Here is a 9,953-nt window from a genome sequence, read left to right as displayed (position 1 = left end):
TGTAAAATAAGAAAAGTTCATGAAACAATTAGTTATTTCCTGGAAAGCCCTCTATTTGCACACCTGCTTTCATGATGATAAGCTTTTATTTAAATTAAGCTTAACTGTTAACTTTGCACAATCAGCCCATTATACAGCACAGTATAATGTATTATCTGATCTTTACCACAACCTTAGTGATGTGTTGGATTAACTAATATATACAGACAAATAAAATTCGATGTTCATCCTCTGATATACCTACAGACAAAATTCAATTTCAATGTGTGAGGATGAGAAAAATCACAAGAAATCAAAAAGTAGATTAGGAAAGAAAATGAAATACTACTGTAGATAAACTTCAGGAAACTACAGGTTTAAATTCATTTAATCTGAATTCATGACTAGCTTCTAAAGGAGAAAGCAAAAGAAGCAAAAAAGCAAATCTCCTAAAGGACACATAAAATGAATTTATCTCCTCTAGTTAAAATAAGAGTTTAAATCTGTTTCCTTTTTATGGTGTTGGAATTAATTCAATCAAGACATAGTTATGTTAGAAACAAAATATTTCCATGGAAAGTATGGAATAGCACTTCTTCATCAAAGTATACAACACAAGGCTGAAAATTTCAAATGTTTTCTCTTGGTATAATTAGATTTAGACCTGTCATTGAAAGGTTTTAGGACAAGAAAAGAGTACTGTTATAGGTAAGTCTACCATACACTTGGCACATTGAAGACCCTTAGAATATATAATAATGCCTTAACTGTCCTTGGAAATGACCACACTCCTTTTTTTAAAGGCTTTGTCTTTTCCCACACTGTCACCTAACATCAATTAAACAAGAACTGCTTGCTGCCTTAATTGTGGTAAACTCTGCAATTTCACCCTCTATCTCTTGCTTAATTAGAAAACAAGGAAAAGATTTCCAAGGTGATAAATTACTGTGTTTAAAAATTGCATGACTATTCCCAAAAGAATTTTTCATGGAACCGATATAGAAGGAATAGATGTAACACCCAAACTTGCTAAATATCCAAAACACAAATTTGTGTTCTCTAAAATCAAAGAATGAATTTTAGGAATGATGAAGGTTAAGAGTAAGAAAAAATTTATTGAAAGATAGCTTCTGTCTAAGAGAAACCAGAAAGTGGGTTGCCCACCCACCTTGATTTTCAAAGGTGTTATATACAGCAAAGCCATCAGGTGAGGTGGGTATAAAGTGGAACAAAGCTATAAGGCCCAGTGGAAAATTACAGAGTGGGCATGAGGTGGGACAAAACCATGATCAACCAACAAGATTACAAGTACAGTCACCCAGGTAATGTTAAATAAATGGGGATCAAATGGGAAAATAAGCCACATACAAGGACTTTCCCATTTAGAATATCAATCACTCCTATCTATCTCTAGGGGAAGTAGTACCTCTTTTCTTTTGTATAATGCTAACCTGTAAATGTGCCTCAATTGTTCTTCATGTTGGCTCCTCCTGTGTTGGCTCCTCCTTGAGGGCTATTTAGCTCCTTGAGGGCAGTCCTGTCTAACTGCCTACAAGATATCTAATTATCTTACCTATCTACAAGGGAATCTCCCTGAAAGTTTGTTAAGAATACAGTTCTATTTGAAATTTCAAATCCTTTCTCTTGCAGATTTATTGTAAGCACTGTAATTCTAGAGACTCACCCAGAACTGCTTCAATAACAAAGAGTATGTTTATTTATAAACATTTATTGAAAAATCTACTGTATATGAGTAGAATGAGAAGATAGCTAGATCTGAACTGATAAAAATAAAGCCCAGGTAATATTTCCCATGGTACTAGTGGAATATTCAAACTACATGAGCCTTTGCCTGTGAATTGGAACCCCAGTCTGGTTCAGTCTGTAAATGCAACAAAATCCTGAGCAGAATCCTTTCCCTGTGTCCTACAAACCACCCTGGACTTGCCTAGGACTCTTCCCTGCTTCCCCACCACCACCACCTCTGTCATAATGTGTGACTGTGGCAGCATAAAGGATGAAAGATTACTCATAATCAAGATTTAGACCATGGGGAGAGGCTCAGAGGAGCTGATCCAAAGTCTCAGGAGAGCAGTCCCAATTGAAACCTCTGTGGCTACTTATTTGTAAATCAAGGACATGAGAGCAAAGATGCAGATGAAAAACCCTTGTAATATTTGTATAGGAGTTTTGGTCAAGGAACATGAAAGGATGCGAGATAGCTTGTTACATGACAAAGGTGGACCTACTTTAAGCAAGCTTATCTTATTTTGGGGAAGAAGTGACACAATGACCAAAGCAAACACCTCTGAAAATAACTTACTTTTAACTCTGTTGACTATTGTGCTCCAGATCTGCTCAAAACTTTAATCATGCATTCCAGAAGCCTGAGAACAGTTGTTCCAAGTCCCTTCCTCTTCACACTCAAATTCAGTCATTTCTCTGGCCAGTTTCCCCACAAGCCTCCATCGCGTAAGCAATGAACTTTTCTGTACTCCTGGTATCTGTGTAGCCTCATCACTCTTGACATCTAAACCAGATTTCCAGCAGAAAGCATGTTCTAGTTCTATTGTCTTTGATGGCCAAAACATTACTACATATTGAGATTGATTAAAGATTAAATATTCAGCCAAGTACACATTTCTTTGTAGAATATAACTTATTTTACCAGAGGAGCTACAAAACAGGTTGGGTGATATGTTTTCCAGATTACTCTACTGTAACCCAAGGTCCAGCCAGGGAAATAGAGTACAAGCTACATGCTTGGTAGAGAAGAATTGTTATGCAGCATATTAGTTTAGACATTTCAAAAAGCAGATAGCAAAATGGGCTTTGATCTGCAAGAGACTAACTGCAAAAAAAATGGCTGCAAAGGAAAATAGGGAAGAAGTGGGAGTAGGTGAGGACAACATATGGCAGGTAAGTATTAGAAAGAAAGAAAGAAAAAAGGAGAAATGAGTAGGAGAAACAATCTCAGATCATAGGAATTTTGGAAAAATTTGGGAGAGGACTTGAGAGCAAAGACTGGCCACTAGAGATGTTCTGTCTCACACAGGAATCACCTAATCTAATAACCCCTATTATTGTTAGTCATTGGCTGAGGGTAGCTTGAGACAAGTGTGACCTTGGCATGAAGAATGAAAAATGATCAGATATCCAAAGATGGAGCATGGGAAGTTGTCAGTCACCTATGCCACCCCCAGCAAATTCTCTTGAAGAGTAGTCACATTTTTACACAACAGGATTTATTGAAAAGATGGTTGAGCTGAAAGATACACATGGAAGAGTAAGACCATATATAAGGACAGCAAGGGTCTGCTACCATTCTCAGGAACCAAAGGAAGCTGTAGTTTTAGTAGTTAACAGGAACTGGCCCTCAGGCAGGATCTAGAATCACAACAGTTTCTGTCTCCTGGGAGCTGGTACTGAGAGAAGAGAGCCTGCCTGCCAGAACTGAACTCACAGCAGAGCCTTGTGTACTTCCAGAAGAAAATACCAAAACAAAAAAGAAAGAGCCCTCTCCCTTCTCTCTTCCTTCCTCTCTCTCCTTCCCATACCTCTCCTTACCCAGGGTCAGGCTGCTACCATACAAAGCAGAACAGCAGAAGTACCAACAAGGATCTGAGAGACACCCCAAGACTGGCATAGCAAGTGGTCAGGTTGAAAAGTCCTGGATTTACGCTGAATTACCAATTAGTACATTTATCTTCAAAATAGTCAAGTGTCTGCAAGTTACTAATGCCACAACATACTGGGAGAGATAAAATATGTCTCTATGAAAGAGAAACCAAATATAATGATCACATTTTTAATCAGTAATAAGAAGTCACTGACATCATTTTTGAATATAAGAATTTTTTTAGTCGAGTAAGAAATAACCATGCTGTTTGATTAAAAAAAAAACTATTCATAAAAAAAGTTGACAGAAGCTTGATAGTTTGGAAATCACTGATCAAAAACAATTTCTCAACTGGTTAATTTAGTCATGAGTGAAGCATCTACATTAACAATAATGTTGAAAATAGGCCACAATTGAGTGTTACATTCCTGAGAAAGGCTGAATAAAAATTGGTCAAAAAAATGGAAACCATTTTTTAAAATACAATAATAACATAGTGCTTTTATCTCAGAATTTATGTTTCATAATTATTTCAAAATTATTTAACAACAATGTGGTATTGTAGTCTAGCCACAGTTCTCCCTGGTTCTCTATTCACATAAAGAAAAACCTCAGAGACACTATAAATAATGGGGCTTTAACAAGGACTGGCTGAATATATCTTTACTCCTCTTAAATGAAGTAAGCACCATACCCAATAGACTTGAAATCTGGCCTAATTATAAGAAAATTTTTTGTTTCCTTCTCTGCACAAATTCTTGTTGTAGCCAAGCTGGAATCTTTGGCGGTAGGAAGCAGTGCACATATCTGTCTGGAGCTGCTTCTCATTCAGCTGTTGTAGAGCACCTGCCTGCCTCAAAGTGAGACAGGCCAAGAGACAGTGAAGGAGGAGAGACAGATGCTCAGCACGTGGGCTTTGTGAGGGACTAAAAATACCAAGATGGAAATGAGAAGGCGGAGAATCAAAGGTTGGCCAGGTGTTGTTGCCCAGGGTGGCTCAGCACAGCCCAGGTGCTCATGTCCACTACCCCCATCACAAAGCAGTAATTGAGTGCCACAGCCACGATTACAGGTTGTCGCTTCTGGAAAAGAAACATCATCCTCCCTGTGTGTGCTCTCTAAATGCTGAGAAGACGGGGTGATGTTTTAATATGTCCCTTTGTAAAGGTCCATTGTGAAACACTGGCTGGGAAATAAAAATTGAGGTAAAGAGATAACTTGATGTGCTTGTTCAGTTTCAAACTGGTGAAGTTATTTTATGTTTTGAGAGCAGTATATCCTGACATCTGGTGACATGTCATTTAACTGTCAGTACCAACTTCAGCTTGGGTGGCTGAGCTCAGGAGACCTTTGATGGGGATAGAGGTGCAGTTTTAATAGGGGAATTAGCCACTGCCCACCTGCTTCTAGTCAATAGCATCGAATAAAGAGCCTGAAAGAATCCCCTTTTTAAAAATAAGAACCTTAAAAGTAACATGGGATAAGGTTAAATGCAATGGAAGTGTAACTGCAAATGTTTTGGAGTTATTTCTATAAAGAGAAACTGGGAAACCACAGGGCACACTGAGCAGACACATTGATGGAGGGCCTGGGTCCTCGGTCTACTCTGAATCTCCTTGGGACGTTCACGAAAATGAAGTACAATAAACTTTAAAAGCAAACCACTCAAAACACCGAACAAGAAAAAATATGTTTGGTGAGGAAACTTCACTGGCTGTGACCTTCTGTCGAGATCACTCAAAGCATACACACCACAGTGGAAAATAAATGACAGACAGCAAATTGGCAGGCGAATCCCAGAGGACCAAACAACATAATGTCATGTAGTTTGTAAAGACAAGGATATTTGTCACCACAGCCTGCATGAAGGACACACACTGTGCAAACTTTATTAATGTGTTCCATTACATTGGTGTGTGAGACTTGTTCTCCCACATCCATTATGGAGAGCAGCCTGGCATTTGGCACGTTGCTTAATAAGGGTTGCAGCCAAGTATGCAAATACTCAATTATTATGGTGTGCACCTACACATTATAGCAGCCTTTATGAATCTTCCCTTGTGTTAAAATCATTTCAACTGAACCTTCCCCCCAGCCCCACAATGGAAGAATCCTGGTCTGCTGAAACCCAGGAGATTTGTACAGACTCACCAAGCACACAGTCTGTTCTTTTAAACTAAGGGACCCATCAGAGTTTTATGATGTAAGCAATGGATAGAGTAGCTATAAATTATTTATTAAGTAGGGTTTTATCAGAGTCTAGACAATAAAGCTATTCTTAATCATTAGTGAATTTGCAAAAAACTCTGATCACAATTTTTTAAAGTAATATCCCATTACATCTTTGAAAGCAGATAAAAATTTGATGACAAATGTTTTTCAATATGATGGAAGTGTAACTGCGTCTGGATGAAGACAATAAAGATACAATTTAATACATTCAGTTATCTTAGAAAGAGCATATCATAGACTATCAAGTCATCATTAGTATATATCATTAGTCTTCTTAACAAATGACATTTAAATTAATGTGAAACACCTAAACATAAACTTTTTAAAATACTGTTAGTTTAATGACAAAATATTTAATAGTGGGTTAGTTTATTTAATTTGCTGTTAGCTGACTACTTCACAAGGCATTATTTAGGGTGGTTTACAAAATACAAGCATTGTAAAAGTTTTATTTCATACCTAAAAGAAACTTAAAGTTACAAGGGGATAAAACGATATTAGAAAAATTACAATAAAGTAGGGTAAGATTTAAGCACACAAAACAGGTCATAACTTTCATTTTCAGTACTCTAGTGGCTAGCTCAAAATGGAAAGCCCAGTCAGCTTATGCTTACATGGTTCACTGTGTCCATAAACAAATAATATTTCAATGTTAATTCTAATATTTGGAGGAAAAATCTCTGCTTCATTATAACAGTGTCACTGCTTAGTGAATAAAAAGCTCATTACCATACTTCAAGCCAATAAAACTAAGGAAGATTTGCTTAGTGATATTTCTGGTGTCTCTCAGTATAGTACTATTCCATAAATGATGTTAAATAATATTTATTCTATAATGCTTCTGAACTATACAATCTCTGTAGCCAGGGTTCTGACTCTGACTCGATCTAGAAAAGATGCTTTAGATTGTCGATTAAGCACTTTTTATTAAATTGATATTTTTAAAGAATTTAGCTGGTGTTGACATCTGTGGTTGAGGGGAAGTTAGGTCTCTGAACTTACAGGCAAAAAGTTAGTGTCTACTTTAGAAAATGAACAAGCAAGGCCCACTGACATATGGTAAATAAAATCCCAAGAGGCCTGTGGATTCAAAGTGCTCATTCTGTCACTATATAAAGTTTTCACTTTTAAAAGATTTCAAATATCATCAATAATATATAACCAGGCAAAATATAATATACAAATCTTTCTGGCAAAACTACTTGTTGGAAGTGTATTAGGACTCCTAAGGCATTCCACTGATAATAATAACACAATCATTTTTTAACTCATTTACATCATAAAGTGCCATTTCCCAATTTCAGCAGAATACAGAATGGTCTGGTGAATTTGGTAAGTGTATCTAACTCACCCCTAACCTTTCCCAGGAGCTTCTGAATTATCTCCAGGAGTTGGATCTCTGCAATTTAACAAATCTGGTGATACTGATTATATCAAAATTTTAGAATCACTTCTTTAGAATGAGACTTTCCATTGAAAATTCCCCCAAGAAGTCCAAAATTTTAGCCTTAAACATGAGTTTTCTGCCTTTCCTTTTTTTTCAGAAAGCTAATGTTTATATTATTTGGAGGATAGTTAAAAATCATGAAGATATTTTTCAGATAAATATGCTAGGTGGAGACATGATACCTTCCTTTTTGTTACAGAAAAGTCTCCTGCATGTTGATATTAAAGTGCTATCACCATAGCAGATATCACTGACCAAAACATTTAGGAACTACAACTTAAGTATTATATGCATACAGCCACTATTACACTTGACTCTAAGACTTACCATAGATGCACTCTGTGCACCCTGAGCACTAATAAACAACAATTTTTAAAAATTAAAAGACAATTTTCCACATTGCACAAGAGCAGTGTTGACTAAATTAAATCATATATTTATTAACCCAATGAAACTCTTTTCAATCTTGTAATCATGTTTAATTTGTAAAGTTTTTGCTAATAATGAAGGATATTTTAGATTTGAGGAAAGTTCTCAAAATCTGGTGGTCAGATATCTACACTCTCAATCATGGCTCTGCCATGAACTAGCTTCGTGCTCAGGGGCAGCCTTAACCTCTCTTATTATAAACTTCTATGTAGGCTTGTAACACAGAAAGACCATAGCACAATGGAAAGAATGGCATTTTTGGAATTTGATCTCGTTCAAACTTCTGCTCTCCTATTGGAGTTGCTTGACTTTGGAGTAACATCAGCTTCAGCTTCTAATCTGCAAGACTCTTAAGGCTTGAAATTGTATGGGGAACAAATTAGATGTCATAGCATGCGTCATAGTTTACGGTGGGAACACAATAAATGTTTGCATTCTGTATCTTTGGTGGAAAGACTCTGCTCTGCCTCTCCCTTCACCATGCCTAGGCAGAAAGTCAATACCTGCCCTTAGAGAGTTCAGTCAGAACCACTGCTATTTTAAAAGTTCACTTGACATAATATAAAGGAAAATCCACTTATAAGACATTGTTGTTCATTGGAAGAAACACCTTTATGAATTTGTGAGTATCATCAGGTCTTTTAAGGATGAAAGGCATACCTAAAGTAAAAAGCAATTATTATTTCACAACAAATAGTTTTCTGCTCACCAAAGTGTTGCACAAGGAGTCAGCAGACCTGAATTCTATTCTCACTTCTGCTATTTTCTAGTTTAATGATATTGGAAAGTCACTTCACCTTTCTATGTCAGAGGAAACTTCTAATTAACTTTCATTGATGTAGAAGTCTTTCTCTGCAGCAGGTGGGAAACTAGAATTGTTATTCTCTCATCAGAATGCAAAATCCTAAGTATTTCCTATAGAACGTATTTTAGATGTTTTGTGACTGTGATGTCATTAGTGGAAAGATTGGCTATGCATACTTGACCAAGTTAATAATTTATTTCATCTTGTATATACAAGCACAACAATTTAAAAGGGGTTTATATGTGAAGTTTCTCTTAGAAGTAAGCAAAGATAAAACTGTAACAGCTCTACAGGAAAGTGCACAGACCAATTGAGTAGTAAATACAAAAGAAACAAGCAATAATATGCAAAAGATTCACCCTCATCATACACTAACAATTCACATTAAAAAAATAGTCTCAATATTGTGCCTATTAAATTCTTAATTTAAAGCATAATCTCCACAACATTTCTGGAACAAATAGGCAACATATTTCAAAATTCTTAAAAGTATCCATATGTTTATACTAAGAATTTCCTATTTAGAATAGTAAATAAAATATAAATTCATCCATACATTTACTGTTTCTATTTTTAGAATTTTAAATTAAGTATGGATTCAAATACACTCAAAGTGTCTCCTTGAAAGAATATCAAAGGCACCATTGTAATATAAAGGTGAAAAACTTAAACAATTTTCCAACAAAAGGGTAATATTTAAGTAAAATAAATTTCTCTGATACATATGTATATAGATGTGTCTATGTGTATAGTATATATATTAGAATTGAGATTTTTCAAAGAGTAACTTCAGAAATTTATAGATAAACTGATCTATAAAGATAATCACTGTTGGCTAGGGATTTAGCACAATGGTACCATGCCTGCCTTGCAAGCACAAGGTCCTGAGTTCGATCCCAGTACCACAAAAAACAAAAAACAAAACAAAACAAAAATTTTCAACTCTCGATTAAATTAACACTACCAGCTATAGAGAATAATTAAAGTAGCAGTTATCTGCACGATAAAGATTTTACTACCAGAGGCTGGCCTAAAATTCATGTCCCCAACATCTACTTGCTGCTTGGACCTGAGCAATCTACTCAGTCTTCCTGATTTATAAATTTTTTTTTAAAAACCACAAGGAGAAAAGCTAGGGAAAGCACACAGCATGTTAGTGTGTGTCAGGGAAAGATGCCGGTTCACAGGCCCTTGAGATCATCGGTGGTGTAGTAGAGGTTGACTAAACAGGACGCAAACTCTGCCTCGCTAAAATAATTTTTTACAGGGGGTAAACATTACACTTACAAATTTAAGGTCAGGGAAAGAGCATTAATTAGTAATTTTAGGAAGACGAGATAGCACTTAGGGAAATAAGGGCAAGGAATGGGGAAAATTGTTAAGAAGGAGCTGGTGGTGAAAGCCTAAGGCTTCCAGGAGGTTCCCAAAATAAGCTCAAGTAA

This window comes from Heterocephalus glaber, unplaced genomic scaffold (assembly GCF_053883595.1).
Source record: "Heterocephalus glaber isolate CG9 unplaced genomic scaffold, H.glaber_assembly_v1.0 deba00001778, whole genome shotgun sequence".
In the NCBI taxonomy this organism is placed as follows: Eukaryota; Metazoa; Chordata; class Mammalia; order Rodentia; family Bathyergidae; genus Heterocephalus; species Heterocephalus glaber.
Note: the sequence above shows the minus strand (reverse complement) of the source record.